Source organism: Fukomys damarensis, unplaced genomic scaffold, assembly GCF_012274545.1.
Source record: "Fukomys damarensis isolate Sample0158 unplaced genomic scaffold, DMR_v1.0_HiC HiC_scaffold_32, whole genome shotgun sequence".
NCBI lineage: Eukaryota > Metazoa > Chordata > Mammalia > Rodentia > Bathyergidae > Fukomys > Fukomys damarensis.
Window position 1 is genome coordinate 5,930,034 of NW_022900944.1, and position 7,179 is coordinate 5,937,212.

The window sequence follows — 7,179 nt, forward strand, 5'->3', positions numbered from 1 at the left end:
CTATATATCATAAAGAAATTATTCTCCTTGGACTAGACTCAAAGACACTGGCACTTCTGCTCATAGATATGAGCAGGAATTAAGTTTAAGTAACTTCAGTAATACTCAATAGCCAAGTGAAATAACTCCATATGTTGTCTTCTCAGAAAAGGCTGTTATTTGGTCCACAACATTAAGACATCTGTAAAGCAAGAAAGTATTATAGAATAAGCATTATTATATTTACTCATTCAGTCCCACATTTGCGTGTGTCCTCTGTAGTTCTTTTGAAAATGCCCCAGTAACATTTTAAAGATAATTTAAAGAAGATGTGGAATTCATGCATAGTGGAGTATTATTCTGCCATAAGGAAGGAAAAACCTGAGTCATTTGCCAGAAAATGGATGTACCTTGAGAACATGTTATGTTCAATAAATCAGACATGCAGCTCAAATAGTACAAGGTTTTTCTTATAGGAGAAACCAACATATAAACAAAAAGAAAAATTAATGGTAGATAATAGGAAGTAGAGAGACAGATGTTTTGCAAATGGGAAGGGGTTCAAGGGATGTAGGAGGGAGATGAGTACTGAGCTGTTCCTGTATGCTTACCAACTCCCCACAATCATACTGATTATCCCCCGTATAATCAGTATGGACTGCACTAAGTACCAACAAAAAATAAAAATTGAAAAACAAAGAGAATTTAAAGGAGAACTCTAGGTCGTAATTGGCAAACCTAAATACTTAATGGGGTTCCATATCCTGCCATCATAGACATCACGTTTTTATTTGTCTCTCAAGAAAGGCCTACAGGACCACAAATTTCACTGCACAGTACAATGAATTTTAAAATGTTTAAAAGGCAAACCCATCACATATTAGATAGGATCAGGGTTCCCTAGATATAAAAGGTACCACAGTGCTTAGATGTACTGCAATAGAAGAGGAAAACAGAAGAGTCAGCCTGGAATAAAAGCAGTGTTTCTTATTTCATAGTAAGAGTAAGGGCTTTCCTGCTTTCCTTGGATCCTTAATGAAAAGTTAACTGGAATCGATAGGTATGGAAATCAGAAAGCAGGCACTTGGGGAACTGCAGATGCCTTGGAACAAGGGATGCAGAGGGGACTGAGTGGGGCCCTCAGAGTGAGGTCTGGAGAGTTGGGATCACTGCTCTGCTGCTGGTCCTCCAGGTCAGGGCTGAAGCACAGGGTTCTTAGACAGTGAGGAGCATGTGTCAGTACTGATGATCTATGCAACTGAGAAAATAAAATTTTAGTAATTAGATAGACATCATGAGGAATTGTTAAAAGGCTGTATTTTAAAAGTTATAAAACTGCATTGTAGTCTTATTAATGTTCAAAAATTAGCACCGTGAATAAACAAAATCATTGACTATAACTGAAGCATGCAGTAGATTTCCCATCAGAGTAAACCTAACATCTCCTTGTATATTTTGCCTTGCTTTGACTTTAAAATGATTCTTTTAAAATACACAAAAATGATTCTCTCGACTCACTTAGCAGTGATTGTGACTCAACTTGACATCCTTCTAGAATTTAGTGATTTCCCCACATGTAGATTTGTTGTTAAATCCATCATTTCTATTGAAATAATCGAGTATTTTCATAACTTTAAAAACTGATATTTTTAAAGCATGAAATTATAACTCAAAAGATGTGTTGCCTTAGTATATTAATTCTGGAGAATGAGCTCAAAATAAACAAATTCTATGGATGATATTTTTTATTATAAAACAGTGCATCCTTCATGATTTACTTTCCTTAAAGGTAGTTAACTCCTAAGGTCATGAATAGGTTCCTATGTTTATAGCAGCACAGTTTGTAATAGTTAAAACTTGGAAACAGCCCATTTGCCCATCAGTTGGAGCATGGATAAAGAAGATGTGGTTTTTCTATAAAATGGAATACCACTCAGCCATAAAGAATGAGAAATTAGAGTCATTCATAGGAAAATGTATGCATATTGAGGAGATACTCCTAAGTGAAATCCATAAGTCACACATGTATAAATACTGAGTAGTTACTCTGGCATGAAAAACTATAATGGTACATAAGATCCTAATGGTATAACTGACAATGTGAAATAGGAAGAAAAGGGCTAACGGTGTAGGGGAAGTGAGAAAGGTAGGGGAAAGGCAATAAGGGAAAGGAAAAAATGGAAATAAAGTATTTGTAAATAGGGAAGGGAGGAGGGGTGAAGGGAGGGCAGGGACAAGGGGAAAAAATGAGATCAAGACCTGTCATGTAAAGGTACAAGATCCCATTCATAAATGCAACTGTACTGTATACCTAAAATGTACCAATAAACTCAATGAAAGAAAAAATGAATATGTATCTATATAATTCATCTAAACAAGACAAATCTGAAAAAGTGTTCAGTAGTCAAGGAAGATCTATGAAATGCATATTGATAACCTTTCATGTAGACTAGACAGTAAGCAACTTAGTACATTTTACTTCAGTACAGCAGAGTTTTCCACTTAACACATAACTGAATGTGCTCAGGCCACATGTTTGCCTTTTTTTTTTAAAGATAAACTAATCTTTCTGGATGCACTCTGGCTGGTCTATTTTCCACATATTCTACTTCCTTCCTAAGTACACTTAGTTTTTCTCAGTCCATCAGAGACATGATTACAATCACCAGTTTGCTTTTCTTGAGTTAAGATAATAATGATCTCAGGGGATCTCAAGAGGAGTTCCAGGCTTGAAATGGTCCTCACTGGGGCCTTTAGAAACAAATCATAAAGTAATGAATGGAAATATATTTACTGATCATTTATATCCAACACACTACAAAAGGTTCAAGTGAGATTTGCAAATAAAGAGGACATGTTTAAACTTAATGCACTCCTGGTGTTTTAGAGGATACATGATTTCAACACTGGCAGCAAATGCACAAAGTTACATTTCACAGCATCATAAATAAGCAATAACTACAGTGAAGAATGTGAGGAGAATTGAGCTGAAGTTCAGAAAGAAGAAAAAATTGGAAACATGCTGTGAGACATCAAACCCAGGAACGTACATGGGTTTCCCTGGTAAACACTGTAAAGCAAGGCAGATGAGAAGAAAAACAAAAATTAACAGTATTTGTTTAAATCAAGGAATTGGGACATGAGGTGTTCATGTAAATAAAAAGAAATGATAAAGATTCAATAAATAGAAGACTCCTACAATACAAGGTCATGCAAGCCAAGGAAGACAATTTGAAACAGGAAATAAAAACTGATCAGATTAGTGGTATAAGGTCCAGATGATTGGAATCTGAAAAGAGGTTTTTTTGGTGATTAGAGAGTTAAGAAATTCTTCTTGTCTACTAAAGTGATTGGGGTGACATAAAAATACCAAAATTACTTAGAAATGAAGAATTAGAAAACTAAGAGATACTGATGAATTTTACTTTTGAATCTAATACCATCATTATGCCTTGGGGACAAGTTAAGAAAAAGACAGTAACACTGCTAAGATCTAGTTGGTGTATTATAAAAATTGGGTGGGAAATTGAAAAACGAAATGAGATGAAAAAGAGGAATTAAAATCTAGAGCTTTTAAATTTACAAAAGATGTGAATTGTTGAGAAACACCAATGACCATTTGCTGATAAATCACACACTTTCTATATGACAATGGCATTTGTAAAAGTTAGTCTTTGTCTCTGCAAAATATTTGGGTTTAAAACTTTAAGCATTTTTTTCTGCTTTGAAAATCTTTGAAAGTTGAAAGGCTATCCCATAAAGGTAACACTTTTTTCTTTTCATGCTTCATTGTTTATGCCTTTGCTCACAGTTGTCAGGGTAGACTAGATCTAGGTAGACTCTGTGTTCTTGTCTGGGGTGGGGCCTGATCGGAAAACCTGGTCAATGTGGTATGACCTGTAAATTGTACAGTACTATCTTGCTTTACAGCTAATCCCTTCTGGCCCTGTCCCTGCCTCCAGGCCATCAAGATGTGAGCACCTTTCCTTCACTATGGCCCTCTGCCACACTTTTCTTCTCCCAGCCAGCTGACAATGAACTGTAACTCAAGCAAAAATAAATCTGTTTTAGGTGTCCAGTACTTTGTTCTACTGATGAGGAAAGCGACAAAGACAGTCATTCTTTAATTTTTGAAGAGAAAATTTAGATAGGATTTCAGGAGACAGAGTTTGAAGAACGAAGAGTGAAGAAATAAATAACATGTGGTCTCTACAAGGTCAAGAAAGCAGAGGATAAAGAAAGTATTCGTTTTGGCAACTGGCAAGAATTGACAGACTTTCTTTCACCAGGAAAAGAGAAAGAGAATTGTTTTCAAGACCACCCTTTTCCATACTGTGGCGGTCCAGCCGTCACATCAGAAACATGCCTGAGCCGGGGAGTGAGGATTGAGAAAGGAAAGAACACTCAAGCCTGAGTGGAGACCAAGAGAAGTCTGCTTTATTTCACAGAAGCAGCTCCTTTTAAAGGCACATCAACAGGAAGCACCTGACTCCTACAGATAACGTCAGATCTTTAACAGGAAGCACCTGACTCCTACAGATAACATCAGCTCTTTGGCTATCTCTTCGAGTTTCTCCCATGCAGGGTCAAAAACAAGTTTAACATGTGCAGTCCATAAAAAGGAACAAATGTTAACAAATGCTAATTAGGAACATCCTGACCACACATTGTGTCAATGCCTTGATTATAAAGAAAGAAGTTGTCTTTCAAATGTCAAATGCCAGTGGGCCATGACTGGCTCCCACACATATGGCCTCTTATCTCTCTGCCTTTTCTTGTTACCACTTTTTTAGTGATTGAGTGCTCTAATCACCTTCCTTACCATACCAGTATTCCTTCTACTCTACAAAAATATTCTTGTCTCTTACTTCTTTCTTTCTTTTATTCAAGTTTCTTGGTACATTTTAGGTATACAGTACAGTGACATTTATTATTGGGATCTTGTACCTTTACATGACAGGTCTTGGTTGTCATTTTTTCCCCTTGTCCCTGCCCTCCCTTCACCCCCTCCTCCCCTCCCCATTTACAAACACTTTATTTCCATTTTTTCATTTTCTCATTTTTTTTATTTTCCCTTATTGCCTTGCCCCTACCCTTCCCACTTTCCCTACACCTTTAGCCCTTCTCTTCCTATTTCACACTGTTAATTATCTCATTAGAATCTTGTGTACTATTATAGTTTTTCACACCAGAAAAACTATTCAGTATTTACACATGTGTGACTTATATATTTCACTTAGGAGTATCTCCTCAAAGTATATCCATTTTTCCTATGAATGAATCTACTTTCTCATTCTTTATGGCTGAGTCGTATTCCATTTTATAGAAAAACCACATCTTCTTTATCCAGTCTCCAACTGGTAGGCAAAGGGGCTGTTTCCAAGTTTTAGCTCTTACAAACTATGCTGCTATAAACATAGGTGTGCATATGTCACTGTGGTATGATTTTTAAAATTCTTTTGGAAAGATACCCAGCAAAGGGATGGCTGGGATCAAATGGAACCTCTAGTCCCAGCTCATTGAGGTATCTCCATATTGATTTCCACAGTGGTTGCACCAGTCTGCACTCCCACTATCTTGTCTCTTACTTCTTACAATGTTCTAAGAATCAAAATTTACTGGGCCAGGGATTTAGCCCAGTGATTCTGCTGCCTGCCTCACAAGCTCAAGTATCGAAGTACCCTGGTACCAAAAAAATAAAATAAAATTTACCCTTCTTACAGAACTAAGTTTTTTTCCTATGTTTGTGAGCTATTGCTATATAGTACTTTACCCTGAAATAAAGTGACAGGCAAATAAGAAGCATTTACTCTCATACTCCTAGGTTTACAGGTTGGTTGTAAAGCTTCTAAGGATTAATTGCAAAGCTGCTTAGGTATAGGTCTTTATCTGCTTATGTTTGTATGGGTCAAATGGGGTTTTACTCTGTCCAATATGTTACTTTCAAGAATTTAAACTCTAAGTGCAGAGTGACCTGATTGTTAGTTTTCTCATCCTAGAGTTCAGAAGATACCAAAAGAACCCGCAGAAACATGATTCTTAAAGTAGATTGCTGAATCTTGCTTATTATTCTGTCCATTGCAATTCCAGTTGACCACAGCTGGTTTCACAGCCAAATCCAAAATCGCTGGACTTGGAAGTACATTCCAATCATGATGTGAATTTACCCTTTTACTTACAAATATTCCATATATGCTCTCTATGCAAAACACACAAATTCCTCCTACTTTTAGTACACCAACAGATTTACCTTTTGATTTTTTGGGGGGGTGTCAAACTCAGGACTTTGTGTTTGCAAGGCAGGCAGTGGATCCACTGAGATAAATCTCAGGCCCCTCCTGTTTATTTTTATTTATGAGTGTTTTTTAGCCAGTTTTTACTGAATTTAACTATAATTCAATTCTGTATGCACTATATTGGCTGTGATAATTCTCATTAAAATAAGTTAAGCATACTTTGCATGCCAGTCAGTTTTTCAGCTTGCAAAATATCTGAGGCTATCAGCTTAGAAAGAGGAAAATTTTACACATTTCAGCTCTTAGACTTGTCAGTTCCAGTTGATACAAGGTGGGTGCCATTGTTTTGTGGTTATGAAAAGGCAGTATGTCATGGCGGGAGCACATAGCAAAAGTGAGTCATCTTACAGTGGCTGGCAAGAGAAAAGAGAGAGTGAGGAAGAGCGCAGGCCAGGGCCCGGATATCCCCTTAAAGGAAAAGCCCCCAGATGCCTCACTTCCTTCCACTAAGCTCCACCCCTTTAAAGGCGCTACCATTTTCCAGTAACATAACAGGCTGGAAACTCATCCTTTAACACACTGGCCTTTGGGGGACACGTAACAAAAACACAGCACTTTTAGTATTAGTATTTTCAAATATAAATAAGAAACTTGGAAGGAACGAAAGAAACAACACATAATATTCCTCTTATCTTGCACAAATGGTAGTTGAATAGAGGATTTTTGTCTATTTAACAATTAAGAGAAAACCTCCCATGCAATAAATACTTCCATGGCCCATTATTGATTTATAGTACAATATTGGAAAATGATGACTATCAGGATAGTCTCTACTAAAGTAGACAGGATTTTGCTCTATCTAATCCCCATTCAAAAATTTTTTGATAGCTTTTCAATGAACATTCACTTAGAAAAAGCTACTATTGAAATTTGGAACCTAATTAGAAAATCTCAAGGAAAACGG